Below are 19,234 nucleotides of genomic sequence, written 5' to 3' on the forward strand. Positions count from 1 at the left end.
CTCTTGCACGCTGATATTTTGCTTACACTGACATGGAAACAGAATCACCGAATGGCATGTGAGTCCTTACAGGTCATCTAATTCATTTTCATCATTTTGCAGATGAGAACATTAAGGCCAGGAGTAGACAAGGACTTTGGCTTGCCCAAGGTTAAGAAGCTAAGCTAATGGGAAAAGCCGGAACCCCAAAATCAGGTCTCCTGATTCTTAATCCAGTGCTCTCTACTGTACTGTGTTTTTCCATTGACTGGCAATAGTGACCAATAACAGCTTAAACTGTGAGGGTAAGTACATTCTAACAGAGAACAAAGTCACAAGCTAAAGGGATGAAGCTCTCCAGTGGAATGGCAGGCACCAGTCAATTATAAAGCATGGTTGGGGGTGGGGCTGGAATCCTGGAGTCTTGCCAAGAACAGAGGAATCATGCCACTAGCTTAAATCATGGCCCCGACATTCAGGGATTGCTTATATGAGACTGCTGGGGACAATGGAAAAATAATCAGGCTATTGTCCTAGAGCCCTGTCTGATGCAGCCTCATAAATCTTAAGCTGGATAGGACCTCAGAGGTCACCTAGTCCAAAAGCCCTCATTTTACAAATGAGGAAACTGAAGCCCCCCAAAAGTGAAGTGACTAGTTCAAAGTCACACAAGTTAAGTGGCAGGACCAGGAATCAAACCTAGGCCCTCTGCCTCCAAATTGAGCACTCTTTATTATTTGGTCGATATGGTGAGGATGGGGCAATAGAGGGCATAGTGACTCCCTGATGTGGATGTGAACCTATGTCCTTTAACTCCCAGACCAGCATCCTTTCTTCGGTGCTACTCTGATTCAGAAATGAATCTCATGTCAGTGACCCATCATCCTATCTGCTCAGAGTCCATTTCATTTTTTATGATGTTATTTGGCACTTTGCATGTCCGACATCTTTAAGCCTTCTCCTTTAAGAGAATGTTTAAGACATACAGAGGTAAGGCTTCTGAGTCGAAATTGTTGTTGTCCATACTGATTGCAAACCTCCTGAATAACAACATATACTAGGGGCAACTTTTTTCAATTAAAAAATTATGCAAACACCAAATATCCATCATGTGGGTGTGATAGTTAAGATATAGAGGTTGTCAATATATACATATATATATATACATGCACATACACATAAACTGGAGCCACTCCCTAAAGGACAGGTGGTCAAAGGATATGAATAAACAGTTCTCAAAAGAAGAAATGCGTACTGTTTATTAACAACCTTCAAATCACTGATGATAGAAAACCTGAAGATCAAAATAACTCTGAGGTTCTGTGTCACACTCAGAAAACTGTCAAAGATGAACACAGATGGAAACAGCCAATGCTGGAGCAGTTGTGGGCAGACAGGCACTATTAGAGCAGCTGAGAACTGGTCTAGCCATTCTGGGAAGCAATCTAGAATTCTGCTTTTAAAAAATGAATAAAAAGTCAATAACCTTTGTCCCAGAGATCCCATTTCTAGTCATATACCTGAAAAGAAGTCAAAGACAAAATAAAGGTCCTATAGGTACCAAAACATTCACAGCAGCACTGTTAGTGGTGGCAAAGAACGAGAAACAAAGTAGGTATCTACCTATTGGAAAATGGATAAGCAAATTGTGGTATATGAATGTAATGGAATGTTTCTGAGCTTTAAGAAATTATGAATATGGAAATGCAGAGCAGCATGGGAAGACTGAATATTAACTGATACAGAGTGAAGAACCAGGAAATTAATATACACAATAACTACTATAAAGTAAATGAAAATAAGATGAAACTGAAACTGAATGCTGTATGATTAGAATGACCACGCTTAGCCCTGGAAAAGAGTTGAGACAATCAACCTACCTCTCCTCTGGGCAGAGGTGAAGGACTATGAATGTGGAATATTGCATGTACCATTCAGACACACCTAATGTGTTAAATGGTTTTGCTGAACTATTTTATTTCCTCTTTCTTTTAAAAATCCTTGTTATAGGGGCAGCTAGGTGGTGCAGTGGATAGAGCACCAGCTCTGGATTCAGAAGGACCGGAATTCAACTCCTGCCTCAGACACTTAACACTTACTAGCTATGTGACCCTGGGCAAGTCACTTAACCCCAGCTGACTCACAAAAAAAAACAACCCCCAAAAACAAACAAAAAAAATCTTCGTTATAAGAGAAGTTTCTCTTGGTAGGAAAAAGGTAGAGATATGTTTGGAAATGAAGGTGATATAAAAATGTTTTTAAAATAAGATCAAAATAATAAAAATTATGCAAACATGGGCAGAAACTGGAATTCTTCCCAATGTTTCCCTGTACCTCCCTCTTTACTCTCAGAAAAAAAAAGATCTTCATTGAAAACAAACATAAATAAGTGCTCTAATAAACATTTAAACAGGAATAAATCCTATCCAGTCCCTAATATATTAAAGAAAATGAATTCTCCAACATGCTACTTTTGTGATTTCTTCATTGGACCAGCCATAATGCAAACTATCTCTGAAAATCCCCAAAGAAAATAAAAAAGATGTATCTGGATTCCCTGCTATAATCACCAAAATCATGATGCCTCCCTTGAATTTTTCCCTGAGAAAGAAGAATCTATAAGGACTGGGAATAAATGTTTCCTCTCATCCCATTCCACATTCTCCCAACAAGACCAATTCAATGCAACATGTTTTAATTAAACACATACCACATTGAAGGGACTATCCTAGGGTGGTTAGGACACAAAGACATGACTTTAAGGCAGTGATTGTGAAAAACCTCAGCAATAGAGCAAGTAGGTTCCCATGGGCTGAGACTCTGAAAGGGAATGGAAGAGCTCTCCAGAATTAAACCCCAATGGCACAATCACAGGAACCCTCTAAAGAGACTTAGAGCCAAGAATTTAGAGAGACAGGACATGTAAAAGACATGGAGTGAGGGGCAAGGTCACTTAGGATGTGCACAAGAACAACAAGGTTAGATAAAGGCCAAAGCCCAATAAGATCAGAGGCTCAGAGTAAATAGTAAAGACCCAAAAAAGGGCTTTTGCAAAAACAAACAAACAAACCCAATGCTATTATGGAAAGAGGGAAGATCAAGGAAGAAAATCTTTGCTTGGAGCTGATGGAAAGATCATTGATAATAAGTATAACTCAAGTCTGATTTTGTTTTTGTTTTTAGATTCAGACTGGAAATGGATCATAGACTTAAGTCTTAGAACGGGCTTTATAGGCATCTGAGTCCAAGCCCTTCATTTTACAGGTGAGGAAACTGAGGACCAGAGAAGCTAAGTTACTAGCCTAAGAATCCATAGCTAGTGTCTGAGATGAGATTTTAAGGCATCCTGACTCCATATCGTGCACTCCAATTTCTATATGTTGCTTAGCTGCCTCTAAGAACAAAATTTTCTAAAAATGTTGAAAAAAGGAATTGAAACCCAACAGGTGGAAAAATGTTAAGAGAGCTACTTACTATCTGCCCCCAATGACTTTAAGCACCAAAGACATAAACTGAAGATGAAAATAAAAGTAAATAATTTAGAAAGAATAGAAAATCATGACATGGTCCTGTAAGAATTGTGTCAGGATAATGCATTATTGGTGAAGTTGTAAACTGATCCAACCATTCTGGAGAGCAATTTGGAACTATGCCCAAAGGGCTATGGGACTCTTCATACCCTTTGACCCAGTAATACCACTGCTAGGTCTATATCCCAAAGAGATCATAAAAAAAAGGGAAAAGGACCCACATGTACAAAAATATTCATAGCAGCTCTCTTTGTGGTAGCAAAGAATTGGAAATCAAGGGAATGCCCATCAATTGAGGAATGGCTAAACAAGTTGTGATATATGAATGTAATGGAATACTATTATGCTGTAAGAAATGATGAGCAGGCAGATTTCAGAAAAACCTGGAAAGACTTAAGTGGACTGATTCAGAGTGAAGTGATAAGAACCAAGAGAACATTGTAAACAGTAACAGCAACACTGTGTGATGATCAACTGTGATAGACTTAGCTCTTCTAAGCAGTGCAATGATTCAAGACAATTCCAAATAAGTCATGATGGAAAATGTTCTCCACATCCAGAAAAAAGAACTGTGGATTCTGAATGCAGATTGAACCAAACAGGTTCTACGTATGTTTTTGTTTTTTTTCTTTTCTGAGGTTTTCCCCTTTTGTTCTGATTCTTCTTTCACAATATGACTAATGCAGAAATATGTCTAATATGATAGTACATATATAACCTATATCAGATTGCTTTCTGTCTTAGGGAGGAGGGAGGGAAGGGAGGGAGAAAAATTTGGAATTAAAAATCTTATGAAAACAAATGTTGAAAAAGAATTGTGTCAGTAACACCCCCCCCCCAAATCAAAACAAGGTGAGTCTGGCAGGAAATTCTAAGAATAAGTGTGTTTTTTTAATATGTGGAGAAAAAACAAAGAGAGAATAGTTGCTTGCAGTGTATTAGCTGATATTAGACAAGGGAGAGAAGGTAGCAATACTGAATTCTTATTTCTTTTGTTTTTGTTTTTAAAAATGGCTAATAGGGAAGAAAATCCTAAAATAAATGGGAAGCTATGAAATGAGCTCTCAAATAACTAGCCTCAGATGAATCACATCTGAGGCTACAGCAGAATCACAGTGGGAAACTGCAATGCACCTCAACAGCAGTTGAGTCCAACCCATACACAAAGGAAGGAAGCCCCACCATAACATTCCCAACAAATAGTAATCCAGCTTCTTTTAGCAAATCATTTCATTTTTGGATAGCTCTAATTATTAGTGAGTTGGGGGGGGGTGTTCCCCCAATATAAAGTCTAAATTTTCTTCTTTTTGACTTCCAACCATCAACTCCCAGCTAAAATTCTCCCTTCAACAGGAAGCCTTTCCCAATCTCTCTGTTCCCTCTGTTGATCATCTACAACTTCTCCTGCACATATCTTGTTTGTCCATAGTTTTTTTCATGTTGTATCCCCCATTAGACTGTGAGTTTCTTAATAGCAGGGACTATCTTTTGGCTGGCATATATTAGGCACTTAATAAATGTTTGTTAACTGACTGACTGATTCTGTCTTCTGAGACCAAATAGATTAAATTGAATCCTTCCATCACATGAGATGTCCCCCCACCCTGCCCCCAAGTCTTCTTTTCCATGCCATGAAATTAAGGTCTTTCACCATCACATTGCCCTCCTCTGGATATCTTCCAACATTTCCAATAATAACAATGTCCTCAAACCATGAGGTCCAGAAGTGAACACAGCACTACACTTCAGATGAGATCTGACAAAAGGCCAACTCCAGTGGGATCATCCCTATCCTAATCTTAGAAGTTAAGTCCTTACTAACGAAGACCAAGATTGCATTAACTTTTGGCTACTGCATCACCCTACTGACTCATATTGAGCTTTCACTTACTTAAGACCCCCAGGCCCTTTTCAAAATCATCACTGTCTTCCCATGCTCCCCCTAGCCTGCATTTCTAAAGTTGAATTTTTGTACCCAAGTGCAAAACTTTATACTTATTCCTACCGAAATTTTAACTTCTTAGATTCAATCCAATATTCTAATCTGTGAAGATCCTTTTAGAGCCCGATTCCGTCATCCTGTAAATTGGGTAACCCTTCCAGCATTGTGTCATCTTCAGATCTGATGTGAGTATGTCATCTATGTCTACATTGAAATCGTTGATAAGAATGTTAAACAATACAAGGTCAATTACAGATTCTTAGGGAACTCCACTGGAGAGCTCCATATACGATAATTGTGGAGCTACTGAAGAGGGCAATTGTTGTATTGATTTTCAAAAATGGGAAAAGAATGGCCATCCTGCTTGACTTCAATTCTTGGCAAAATTTTATAATATTAACTAGATGGTTAGTGAAAAATTGGAAAAGGAAGCAATGATCACCAACTTCCAGCATGTCTTCCTCAAGAATATATCATACCAGGCAGCTAGGTGGCGCAGTGCTTTATTGAGCACTGGCCTTGGATTCAGGAGGACCTGAGTTCAAATCCAGCCTCAGACACTTGACACTTACTAGCTGTATGACCCTGGGCAAGACACTTAACCCCAATTGCCTCACCAAAAAAAAAAAAAAATCATACCAAACTAATTTAATTTCTTTCTTTTTTTGGGGGAGGGGGAGGTATGAGAAAGTGGGGAGGGTTATTAGACTAGTAGATCAGGAGGGTTTCAGTTACAATTTCCCTATATTTTAGAAGAGCATTTGGCAAAGTGTATCGTGCTATTCTTATACATAAGACAGACAAGAGTATCTTGGTATTTAGAATTGTTTGAATCATTAGAACCAAACAGTATTCACTAATAATTTTATGTCAAATTAGAAGGGGATCTCTACTGGAATGTCCCAAAGATTTTTTTTTTCTTTGCTGTAAGCTATTTAACATTTTGACTAATTATAGAGATAACAGCATAGATGGCATACTTATCAAATTTGCAGATGATGAGAATAAGATCAGGTTCCTTTTATAATTATGTCTGGAATAGAGAAAACCACAAAGATAAAGATAGTTTTGACTACACAGAATTAAAGTTTTTTGAACAAATAAAATCAAGGAAGATAAAAATAGAAGAGATGTTACTGTGGGGAAAATATTTGTGCCAAATATTACCAATAAAAGTCTGATACAAAAAATCATTATAGGGAACTGACACAAATCTGTAACATCAAGGGCTAATGCTCAAAAGAGAAATAAAGGACAGTAATAACATTAAAAAAATAATTTAAAATTATAAATGATGCTCTGAAAACATGCTTCAAGTGACTAATAGTAAGATAAATACAAATTTTAAAAGCTCTGAGGTTTCAATACACAGGATGCAAATTGGCAAAGATAGCAAAAAATGGGAATGATTAATGTTAGAGTCTTTATGAAGACAGGCACACTAATACACTGTTGGCAGCGCTGAGAAATGGTCCCGAGCATTCTGGATATCAATTTGGAATTATGTAAGGAAAGTGCCTAACCTAGCCTTACCGTGTGACTCAGCAATCCCACTCAAGTATATAGAAGTTAGAGACAGAATCAAAGGTTCAATGTATAACCAAATATTCATAGAAGTGTTCTCTTTGTAGTAATGAGCTATAAATAGAACAGGTGCTTATCAGTTGGGGAACGGCTTAAAAAAAAAAAAAACCCAACCCAAACAAAAAAATCTATGTTAGGGAAATGTGATTGAATATTCCTGTACAGTAAGAAATGATAACTATTAGAAATTCAGAAACGGGAAGATAAATATGAACTGATTCAGAGAGAAGCAAGCAGAACAGTATACACATATAAATGAGATGATCAACAGAAAAAAAAAAGGCAAAACCGGGTGACCAGAAAAACAATGGAGGTCCTAGAGAACAGATAAAGAAACCGACTTTCTTCTCTGCCCCACCCCCATCCCCCACAAAGGAGAGATCTCTAAGGGCAGAATATTGTGTAAGCTACTAGATGCTGTCACCATATCAAATGTTTTTGTGGAATTTCTTTCCTTTGTCACAAGGATGGGTTTAGTGTGGAGAAGGAGATTGAAATGGCTATGATGCTAAGACAAATGACATCAATAAAATATATATTTTGAGGGTGCAGGGGGTAGGGATGGAGATTGATTCATTCAATATTACCCAGGGTAGATCAGCACCTGGTCTGATTTGTCCTTCACTGGGTAAACTGGTGCCCTCCACACACAATTCCCCATGGTGGGGGGGGGGGGGCGGGGGGCAGTGTGCTCATAATATTTTTGCTGAACTTTGTGCAGTTTTAGTTCTACTGCAGCCCAGAACTCCTGAGCTCAAATGATCCACCAGCCTCAGCCTGCTCAGTAACAGGGATTAAAAGCAATTGCTACCACTCACTAGATAACAAAGTCAGATGGAAAGATCCTGACAGGTTAGAACACTGGGCTGACCATGAAATTTTATTGGGATAAATGTCTACGTGATTTCAAAAACCTACTTCATAAGTATAAAATAGGAGATGCAGAGCTATATGGAAAGTATGTCTGAAAAAAGATCTGAGGGTGTTAGTGGATTGCAAGCTCACTATGAATCAATAATGTGAATAGGTGATAGGGCTAGAGACTGAACTTGTAATTTCACTGGTGTAGAGGGAACTACTAGATGAAAAAAGCCCCCTCTCCCAACACAGTCTGGTGCTTTCTATGTAACATATAGCCTTAGAGAGTTGCCTAGATCATTGAATGGTTAGGTGACTTGCCCAGGGTCACAAAGCCAGGATATGTTAGAGGCCAAACCTGAATTCAGATTGAGGGCTCCAAGGCTAGCTCTTTAGACACTAAGCCAATAGTACATAGGACAACTTAAAAACCTAACATAGCTTTAGGAGGATTTAATCATCTCAACATTCTCTGCTCTAGCCAAGCCACTTCTGAAATACTGTGTTCAATTATGAATGGCATGGTTTAGGAAAGACATGGTTAAAAATCCAGAGGAAGGTGCTCACATTGCTAAGGACCAGTAGTAGATCAGTTCTTATTTAGGACTGACTAAAGGAAATAGTGGCATTTCAAAGGGAGAAAAAATTGAGGGAAAATGTGATCTTTAAGGACTGAAGGGCAGTCAGATGGAAAAGGGAGTAGAATATCCTGCAAAGATAAAGAGAAAAATCTAAGAGCAGTGAGAGGAACCTGCAGAGGTTGACTGAAGTCATGATAAGGAAAATCCAAAATGGAAAGGATTTCCCCTCACTAGAGCACTACAAGCCAAGGCTGGATGGTTACCTGTCACATGGACTGAAGAAGCAATTTAATTCTCATTCAGGTAAGGTTCCAACCAGTGGTCTCTTAGCTCCCTTCGAGCTTAGAGCTTCTCTTTGTCCTCAAGCCTTTCTACTTTGGGAGCCCAAAATACCGATGGTGTCTTGCTTATAAAATGAGATTCAGACAACGTAGCCCAGGAAGATCGGAGGAAATGCAATTATTTAGCAAGGCTTTGTTTCCCCCCTCTGGTTGCCTCTACTTGTGGTCTTTATGCACAAAAAGATTCATCTGAAATCTCTAAATACCATGATAACACACCTTGTGTCCAAACAGCACATCTCTTGGCTATATTGAAGAAGGGCCCTTGCAAAATTTCTTTCTGCTAAGTAGTCAGAATTTCACAGGGTGACAGAATAACTGAGGGTGATCTCAGGATTAGAAGTGTTTTGCTAAAAAGGATCTTCAGCCTAGAAAGAAAAGACTTAAGGAAGACATCATCATTGTCACCACAGCTAGCATTTATATAGAATCTACTATGTGCCAAGGGCAGCTAGATGGTACAGTAGATGAAGGCAAGCCCTGGAGTCAGGAGAGCCTGAGTTCAAAACCTTCCTCAGACACTTACTAGTTGTGTGACCTTGGGCAAGTCACTTAATCCTGTTGGCCTCAGTACCTCATCTATAAAATGACCTGGAGAAGGAAACGGCAAACCACTTCAGTATCTTTGCCAAGAAAACCCAAAACAAAGTTATAAAGAGGGGGTGTGATTGAAATGGCTCAACAACAACAAAAAACCTATGAGCCAGGCTCTATGCTATATGCTTTACAAAACAAGGCAATGGTCCAATATAACCCTGAAGGACTTATGAAAATGGCAACCCATCTACAGAGAAAGAAATGATAGTATCTGAAAATAGATGGAAACACATTTTTTTTTCTTTTCTTTCTTTCTTTTTTTTTTTTTTTTTTGGTGAGGCAGTTGGGGTTGGGTGGCTTTCCCGGGGTCACATGGCTGGTGGGTGTTGGGTGTCTGAGGCTGGATTTGGGCTCTGGTGCTCCTGGTTCCAGGGCCGGTGCTCTGTCCACTGCACCACCTAGCTGCCCCTGGAAACACATTTTTAAATTTTTTTTTCCTCTTTGACAATTTCTCAGTCTGAAGTTTTGGGAGTTTTTTGACTGTTTTCTCTCACAACCTAGCTAATGTGGGAATGTTTTCCATGACTACTCATGTATAACTTATTTTGAAATGCTTGAGTTCTAGTGGGTGGGGGGTGGGAATGGAGGAGGAAGAGAAGTTGGAACACAATTTTTTTTTTTAATTGATGTTAAAATTTGTTTTTACATATATTTTGGAAAATAAAATTCTATTCAAGACAAAAAAAAAAAGAAGTAAGGCCCAGAAAGATCCAATGACTTGCCCAAGGTCACATAAGTACTTAGTGGTAGAATCGATCTTCAAACTTAGGTTCTATAACTGCAAGCTCGGCCCCCTTTCCACTTCACCATGATGCTACTGTGGAAATTTATTTTGATTTGGGGACCCTACCTTTAGGCTGAGATTAGTAAACCTTAGGCCCTCAGGGTCTCTCCCCCTCCTCCTCAGCTTCAGCTGAGGGAAAAAGCCCCCATGGGCTATACAAGACACCAGGTCAGACAGGTGGAGGGAAAAAAAAGCCCCCAGCTCCCTCCGACCTGAGCAGAGCTATCTGAAAGATAGCCTGTGCTGAGGCACGTGAAGTGGGAGTGCACCCCCCCCCAAAACCAGCCGCAGCCCTGGCTGGCGGATTAGCTTGGTCTGTGGGGGCGAAGGAAGCCCCGAGATTTGAGTGGAGAGAAGAAAAGGTATATATAGACCTGGGAGTTAGACAGCAGGAGGAGGAGCAAGGAGGGGCTGACTAGAGGAAGACAGACTAGATAGAGTAGGAGGAGAAGGGCTGACTAGGGGGGACGGACTAGATAGGCTGACTAGAGGGGAGCATGGACAGAGGAGAGTTCGGTTTGGAAAAGGAGAAACGGGGCTAACAAGGTTACAGGCCTTATTACAAACCAGGGAAAGTGTAACGTGCCCTGAGGCCCTTATTGTATTCAAGAAGTTCCAAGCACAGCAGGTGGGAAAGAGACATAGTGGAAAGAGACTGCAGAAAGCAGTCAGGTTGTACATTTTATTTCCCTGTAGTCTTAATTTTCAACAGTTTCTCATAAATAAACTCTGCTTGGATTATTTAGTTAAGAGGCTTCTTAATCCTGTGCTTATCAATTTGGGAGTGGAGCAGTGTGGTGGAACTTTATAAACGGCCCATATTAAATTAAACGCAGTCAGATAGCCAAATAGTCAAAAGTCCCCAGATTAGTCCTCCACTCAGAAAGATTAGTCCTCCAATCAGATTAGCCCCCCAAATTAGGCTAGTCAATTCAAAAATATTCTAACACTTCTAAAGTTGGGGAAAGTGTCTAGACCTGACAAAAAGGAGAGAGAATATTTGCAGACAGTGACAGAATTTTAAAGATACTTAGGAATATATTTTCAGGCTGTCTTAAAAGAATGGGGAAGATCATAGTATTATCACAAAAAGGAACTGTGAAAACAACAATAAAAGATACTATTAGTGCTAAAAAAAAAATAAAAATAACCCTAGGGTGTAAGTACTATTATTTTCCTCATTTTACAGTTGAGGAAACTGAGGCAAACATGTTAAGTAACTCTCTTCTTCTCTCTGAAGGGCAAAAGGAAGTAGATTTCTTCTATTGCAGCTCCAGGCAACAGAGCTAAGACCAATGGTTGTCGTTGTTTGTCCTATGTTTTGTTTGGTTTGGTTTGGTTTGGTGAGGCAGTTGGGGTTAAGTGACTTGCCCAGGATCACACAACTAGTAAGTGTCAAGTGTCTCAGGCCGCATTTGAACTCAGATCCTCCTGAATCCAGGTCCAGTGCTCTACTCTGTTTGTCCTATGTTCTTGAAGAGGACCATGACATCGGGGTTATGTCATGACTTGCAATGAATTGGATTTAAGTGAGGGAGGGCTGTGCAAGGTCACCAACCTCACTATCTCCTCCAGAGCCATCTGGGTCCAATGGCAAGATATACATCAGGACGAGTGGAGGTGGCCCTGTATGCTTAAGGCAATTGGGGTTAAGTGACTTGCCCAGGGTCACATGGCTAATAAGTGTCTGAGATCATACTTGAACTCAGATCCTCCTGACTCCAGGGCCAGTGCTCTATACACTGTATCACCTATCTGTCCCAAGACCAATGGTTGCCAATTAAATGAAGGTGGATTAGGGCTAGACAACAGGAAGTACTTTCTAACAATCAGAGCTGCCAAACAACAGATTCCAGGTACCTTCACAGGAGAATGGACTAGTTTGTGAGATGGTGAACTCTCTGTCACTGGAAATATTCAAGTAGAGGATGGATTATGGACTGTCACGGAGGCTTGAAGAAAAGCCTCCTTAATTAGATTCCAGAAGTATACAAACTCCTGTAAGCAATTTAGGGTGAGGAGAGGAGGGGGAACAAAAGAAAGAAAGCAAACTAAAGGATCCTGGAATTCTTAGTTTTAGGGGATAAATTGGGAAATGTAATCGTGGCAGAAAACAGAAATGGAGAAGGAGGAGGAGATTTATTCCTGTTTTACAGTGAAGGAAACTGAGTAACCGAAAGAACTAGTAGCACAGTCTGATTTAGATAGTGATATCCACAAACACTACTCAGCACACAGAGATAACTGAACATTGACAATCTGGTGGGTACTGCCTGGGCCATGGAATCCCCTGGTGGTAACAAGAAGACAAATCTTTTTACAAAAAGTATCGATTTAAATTGGCAGGAGGGGAGGGCTCTTTCCTTAAGAAGCATACCCCCAAAGCTGAAGATGGTTTATGGGATTACAACATAGCCCCATGGAATTTGTGTAGATCTAGCAACACAGATTTTAAAGACAATTTTAGAAGATTTTTATCACTGGCAACCTTAAGGTTACTAAGTTTTCTGTGGTTGGGGTTTTTTGGTTTTCCCTCTCTTTCCCTAACTCACTATATGGAACTGGAATTCCTATACCAGAAATGTACTTAGAGATGCAAACCAAGGCAGGAAAGGGTGAAGAATTCAGCAAACATCTGAAGGGCCGTAGGCAGCCTGAAGTCCATGGTTTAGGGACAGCTGTCAAAAATAACAATGATTGTAGGGCTTCACCCCAAAACTGTGGCAGTATCCTAACCTTGTCAGGAAGTTTTCTCTGATCAAACACACCATCCCCAAAACCCTCTTCCCAACACACACACACACACACACACACACACACATAATGATTTTCATCTGCATCCCTGTACCACTATGGATTCCATCCACAGCAGAATAAGCTGTCCTTTTCTCCCTGTATCATTCTCAATCTTCTTAATGGAAAGAGCAAGGGAGAGAAAACCCCAAACTAAGGCCCAAGGTAGGCTAGATAACACTTCCAAGATCACACAGTGAGTCAGCAGCGAGGCTAACAGCTAGCCAATTCCTAACCTTTCAGTCCAGCTGCCCTTGGCTCTGTCACAAAGCACCAGGACTCCCATACATTAGTTTATAACATTATCAGACAATAAAGAAATTCTGCTCTATTTAGGGCTTTCACATAGGCTGCAGTTCACACATCTTTAAATCCTTTGTTCTCAAACACACTGGTTTAGTTTCTCCCTCCATCTGGACTGCTCTTCTCCTCCACCTATTTCATGTTTTGAATTTCAATAAATAAATAAGCTTATTACAAGGGGCAACAACCTGGGCTTTGACTACCATGAACATAGGCTGTCAGGGGCCACAGAACTGAGTTTCACTATGGAGAACTCAAAGTGATTCATATCTAAATACAACCATATAGTAACATATCACAGAAACTCCCAAAGGCAGCCTCTGGAAACAGGTTTCCATGTCAAAACTGACATGTATGTGGGGGCAGCTAGGTGGCACAATAGATAAAGCACCGGCCCTGGATTCAGGAGGACCTGAGTTCAAATCCAACTTCAGACACTTGACCCTAGCTGTGTGACCCTGGGCAAGTCACTTAATCCCCATTGCCCCTCAAAGCAAAACATACAAAAAACTAAACTAAACTAAAAAAACCCAACTGACATAGATTATCGATTCTACCACTTTTTCTTGGATGTACCCATGTGTATACAACTTGTCGAACCCAACTTACTGTTTTTCCAGCTAACTAGTTTTCTGACCCAAATTCCCTGCCTGAAGAGAAAAAACACTTGTGAAAAGGCACTGAGAAAAAGAAATGCAATGCCATATGTGACAAACAGCAAATATGCTGGTTTGACTAGAGCATAGTAGGTATGAAGGCAAATAAGTAATGTGTAAACTGGAAATGTAGGCTGGAGTCAGATTTCGAAGGACTTTCAATGCCAAAAAAGTTGGTATCTGATCCCAGAGCCATTATAGTTTCTTGAGCAGGGAGGTTACAATTTAGAAATACTAATTTGGAAGCTGGGTGGATTATGGATTGAGAAAGGGAGAGAGACCTTAGAAGCAAAGCAACCAGTCAGGAAGCCATTTGGATGGTCCAGGAGAGAAGCACTGGGAGCCTGAAATAGGGAGGTAGGCACATGAATAGAAAGAAGAGGATGGATGGGGGATATGTTCTAGAGAGAGAACTGCCTAGTCTTGTCAATTAATTGGATATGAGAGGTAAGCAAGGAGAAGGGTCAGGATGAATACCAGGTTGTGAACATGGGTGACCTGGAAAAATGCTGGTATCTTTCACAGAAATAAGGAAGTTCAGAAGAAGGGTAGGTTAGGGGAGAAGGATAATGAGGGTTGTTTTGTACATGTTGAGGCTAAAATACCACACTAGATTTATCTGTAAAGATCTTAGAAGCAGGTGATGATGCAGGGCTGGAGCTGAGGAAGAACAGGAGAGTCAATTAGTCAGACTGTACCTTCTCTGTCCACTAGAATTCTCAACCTAATTGTTTATTTAATTGACCTCATTAGAAGACTAGAGTATGAAGTAAACTATTTGATCATTAGCCTTGGAAACAAAAGAATGAACATAAGCACAGCTAATTTCGTTACCAGGTTGAACATCGTTCAACATATAATGAAAACAGCAGGCTTCAGTTAAATAGACAAACCACTAGGCTGAAAACAGGAGTCACATTCATCTCTTTTTCTATTCACACAGAAAACTAAGCAGTTGCTAACTTAATCTCCCTAAGTAATGTTGAAATTGACATGTATATCAATCTGCCACTTCTATCATCTGTGCACTCTTTGTGTGGACCTGGAATAACCCACCTAACTAGAGTCCTTCCGGTTTTCTGACCCACATGCCCTGCCCGACATGAAAAAGCAAAGGTGGCAAAGGCAGGGGCGGGGACTGCGGAGGGTCTCCCTCTCCGGGCCGCTCTCACCCACCCCGGCGAGGCGCAGCAGAGGTTGCAGCCACGCCACTGCTGTGTCACTCTCCCAGCCTGAATTCTGCTCTTACGTGGCCAGTAGCTTCCTTCCTTCCCTCCTCAGGCCCCCTAACCCCGGAGCTAATCCCTCCCTGCCTGGGGCAAGAAAAGCCAACAGATCCAGCTCCCGGAGCCGAGAAGGGGGGTGGGGGGAGGAAGGGGTCCCCCTCCTAGAGCAAAGCCGGGAGGGAGAGGTGCCGCAGGTCTGATCTCCGCCTGTAGGGAGGAGTGGAGTAGGGGCCGGTCAGCCACAGTTTAGCCCCCAAACCACAACCACCCTCCAATGCTATTCAGATTCATACACCCCCACTCCCAACCCCGCCCCCCCACACGCCCTTGGCTAGGGCAGGCTGCCCGAGCTGCAGAGGGGGACCAGCACTCGGCTAAGGTGGACTGGGCTTGGCTAGGCTGAGGGGCCAGTGAGTGGGTTGATTCATGCCAAGGTCTGCTTGAGGCACTAGCGCTCTCAAGCCCCGGCGTGCGCGCTCACTCACAGTATTGGTGCAAGGGTCAAACCAACCATGACTGGGAGGAGTTGTCACACTCGCACCCGCGCGTGCTCGCAGGCCTCCAGACTGCACACACACACACACACACACACACACACACACACACACACACACACACACACACACACACACCCTCCCCTTTAGACCCCTATCGCACCCCCTTTCCACATCGGGCTCCTCTGTCTAGGGAATACGCTGTGGTGACATTATGTGTATCTACTATGCCTCTCCTTGCACGCACATAAGCTGTGACAAAGATAAACCAAATGCACCTCTCCCAGAAAACCACTACAAACTCTCTTCTCTCTAACGAATTTGTGCACCTAGGGATACACATGCAGCATAATAGGGGTGTGGGTAAACATAGCTCGTCTAATGAGGCTCTCCTTAATATATTTGAAGAGAGTCTGCTTTTTCTTGTTTCAAGTGTTAATACACTCCTAATTGGATCGCACACTCCTTATTACAACTCAGTGTACGATTTCCCCCCTCCTCTCCATTACTGTTATGTATAGAAACACCTAAGAGGGAGGGGGGGGGGGAAGGGGAGAGGATCTCGTTAATTAAGGGTAAGAGGATGCACATCGCTGCCAACCAGGCCCTTTCCCCACCCCACCTCATGCTCACATCCCCCAGACCCCAATTTCTAGGGGAAGCGCAGGAGCCTAAAATTCAGCTGAGCCAAACACTGGTAAATTGGGTAGATTCCTAGTTCCAAAAGAAAGGAATTTGCACCAAATGATCCTAAATGGCCCGGATTAAGCATAAATACAAACAAAGCAGGAGGTCTCCAGGGATAGGCATCAATCAGCATAAAAGCTCCCTACCTCCAATCTTTTGGGAACCTCAAGATGAGTCATCCATCGCCCTCCAGAACTCCCTCGTTTTCTCCCCTCCAAAACCCCTAAATCCCCTCCCCCAGTCTCCACAACCAAAGAGGGAAGGCTGGATGGTATTGTGGCGATTTATCTAATTACCATTATTGATTGACTAATCTATTAACACATAACACACAGTGGATGTGTCAAGTCAGTCACCACGGGGAGCTCTGTCTCGCCTCTTCTCTCCTCCCAGCCCATCAACTAGGAACCTTTTCCTTGTGTCTCACTTCTCCAGGACAAGGCTATATGACAGCGACGCAAATCAAAATAAAATAAAATAAATGGCAACCCTCGTGCAGCTCCGACTGAATTCAGTGTGCAATTCACGGACTCGGCTTCCTTCTCGCCCGCCCCTTCCCTTTTAAAAACCCAGCGCACCCGGTGGATTCCCCGCGGAGGGAGCTGCAGTCTAGACGACGTGCAATCGATCCACAGACACATCCATCCTTCCACCCGCGGGAGCGAGACGGGGAAGGGGAACACATACACACGCATACACAAGCATATAGAGGAAGAAAGAAAAGCAGATTGAAAGTAAACTCCCCGTGACCTGGGGGGGGGGCAGTGGGGGCAGCCACAGGAGGCAGCCCCCAACCCCGAGCCCAGCACCCGTCACTTAGTCCTGGTCCCTTCCCCCCATCCGCCATCCCTTATCCCACCCACCCCCTCATACCTCAGGATCAGGGAGCCCAAAACAGCTGCAAGTTTGGCATTAACACGGCAACTGCTCGATGCAGCAGAAGCAGGTTCCAAAACAAAAGACGGGCGGAAAGGGAGAGAAATCACGCTGCCTCCCTCCCTCCCTTTGGGTCCTAACCCAACACATGACAGCGGCTACACAGTGCGGTCCACAGACTGCCGGGGTTCCCGCTACCTTCCTACAAAAAGCTCACCGCCCCCCCCCCCACGCACACACCAGCTTTTCCTTCGCCCTCCTCCGGGAGCCTCAAGGAACCCATCCCTCCCCCACCAGACAAGGCAAGGAGGCAAGGACCCCGAGTCCCCTCACCCCAAACACCTTCCAGGGGCGAGGGCTCTGAGTCCCCAGTTGCCCAGGGAGAAGCGGGGGAGGTGGATAACCGGGCGAGGTTTTGTTTCTGTTTTGGTTTTTCCCTAGTCCATTTGCATTCTCAAGCACAGCACCCACTCCTCTTCCCCTTCCCCACCCAGGGGTCCCCGGGGCCACACCCCACAAGATGGAACGGGTCGGGCAGGAGACGCTTACCTCGATTTCCCTGACTGCAGCTCCAAGCCTGAGTTGGAAGGGAAGGGGGAGGGAGGGGGAAGGGAGGAAGGGAGAGAGGCTCCGAAGATCAGATTCCTGCCTTTAATTTCATGGGTCCCGGCCCGATGGGTTGGGGGGTGAGGGTTTGGGTGCAGTGTAGAGGAGAAGAGGGGAGGGAGGGAGGGAAGGGAAAGAGGGAGGGAGGGGTGGGTGGGGGAGGGGGTAAAGGAAGAAGGAGAAAAAAAAAAAAGGATCCCTGCTCTGACACAGGGAAAGAAAATGCAGGAGGGTGACGTCCCGGCCCCTCCTTCCCCACTGGCCACGTGCAAAGACTTGAAAGGGAAGAAGGCCGCCGGATGCCTTCTGGGAAGTGTAGTCCGGCTTTCTTTCGCGGGATACAGGGCCCGGCACGCGCGGGGAGATCGCCGAGCCGCCCCGGGCTCCTCGATTTGCGCGGAACTGTCCGCGTTCACGGGCGCGCGCCCGCAGGGCACCCTGCTCCGAGACCAGATGGATGCTGGAGATGCTGCCCAGTGGGGAGGGGCGTGACTAAGGGGCTAGGGAAGCACAATCCGAGCTCAAGGCGTAACGCAGAGCCGCGTCCTCTGCTCAAGGAGGGGCTTAAGGTGTCTCCTGTGCGCGTGTTCGACGTCAGATGAAAGGAGTCTTTGTCTAGGTATCAATGATGGGGATAGACAGAGTAGGGAGAACCCGAGTTCGAATGTCTTCTCGAATTCTTATTAGCTGTGTGTGACCTTGAGCAAGTCACTTACCTTCTCTTTCCTCCATTCCCTCATCTGTAACATGGGAGAGAAAGAATACCTCCACAACCCTTCAGAATCCATATCATCAAAATGAACCTACCCAGTGTATGTGTCAGATTCCTTCACTAGACCAAAGCTTCTTAAACTGAGGTAGAGACCTCGTGTAACAGGGCGGTCGTGAAAAATTTAGCAATGGCAGAAGGTTACCTATACCGATTTTTATATACCTATATACCCAGGGTCGTGTAAAAATTTCTCCAGCGAAAAGGGGTTGTTAGTGGAAACAGTTTAAGAAGCCCTGGCCTATAATATTGAAATCACAGGTCCAATTCCTATCTCAAATATTATTTTTATTATGCTTTAAGGTTTACAAAGTGCTTAGCACAGTGTCGGTATTACTGCTCCCATTTTATAACTGAAGTAAAGGTGTATTATTAAATTCTAACATCTGGTTTGGATAGGCATGTGTTATAATTAAGGAGCACGGGCATGGCATTAGCAGGATATAATTATAGGTATACTTTCACTCCTTTATCCAGGTTAAGGGAAGGAAGTTGGAGACCTGGATAATTCAACCCCGAATAATACAAAAATCAGCTAATCAAAAAAAATGTATTGAATCACATGTTTATTGATAGCCTATTGCTAAGCAGCAAGCATTTATCAAGGCAGCTTGAGGCAGTGAATGGA

General features: G+C 42.9%; 1 protein-coding gene across 4 annotated transcripts in view; it reads right to left on the bottom strand.

The window, feature by feature from the left end:
- The window catches only part of CTIF (cap binding complex dependent translation initiation factor), a 509,051-nt gene extending 491,073 nt beyond the window's left edge, over positions 1–17,978 (bottom strand). Inside the window, exon 1 of one of the 4 annotated variants that reach the window (XM_043966134.1) lies at positions 17,781–17,978. The gene's annotated coding sequence lies outside the window, so the exon portion shown is untranslated. Of the gene's footprint in view, positions 1–17,228; positions 17,370–17,780 lie in introns of those variants that run through there. The other 3 variants (XM_043965952.1, XM_043965891.1, XM_043966042.1) reach the window with 3 other exon arrangements.
- Between the last annotated feature and the right edge of the window lie 1,256 nt (positions 17,979–19,234).

This window comes from Dromiciops gliroides, chromosome 1 (assembly GCF_019393635.1).
Source record: "Dromiciops gliroides isolate mDroGli1 chromosome 1, mDroGli1.pri, whole genome shotgun sequence".
Classification (NCBI taxonomy): Eukaryota; Metazoa; Chordata; class Mammalia; order Microbiotheria; family Microbiotheriidae; genus Dromiciops; species Dromiciops gliroides.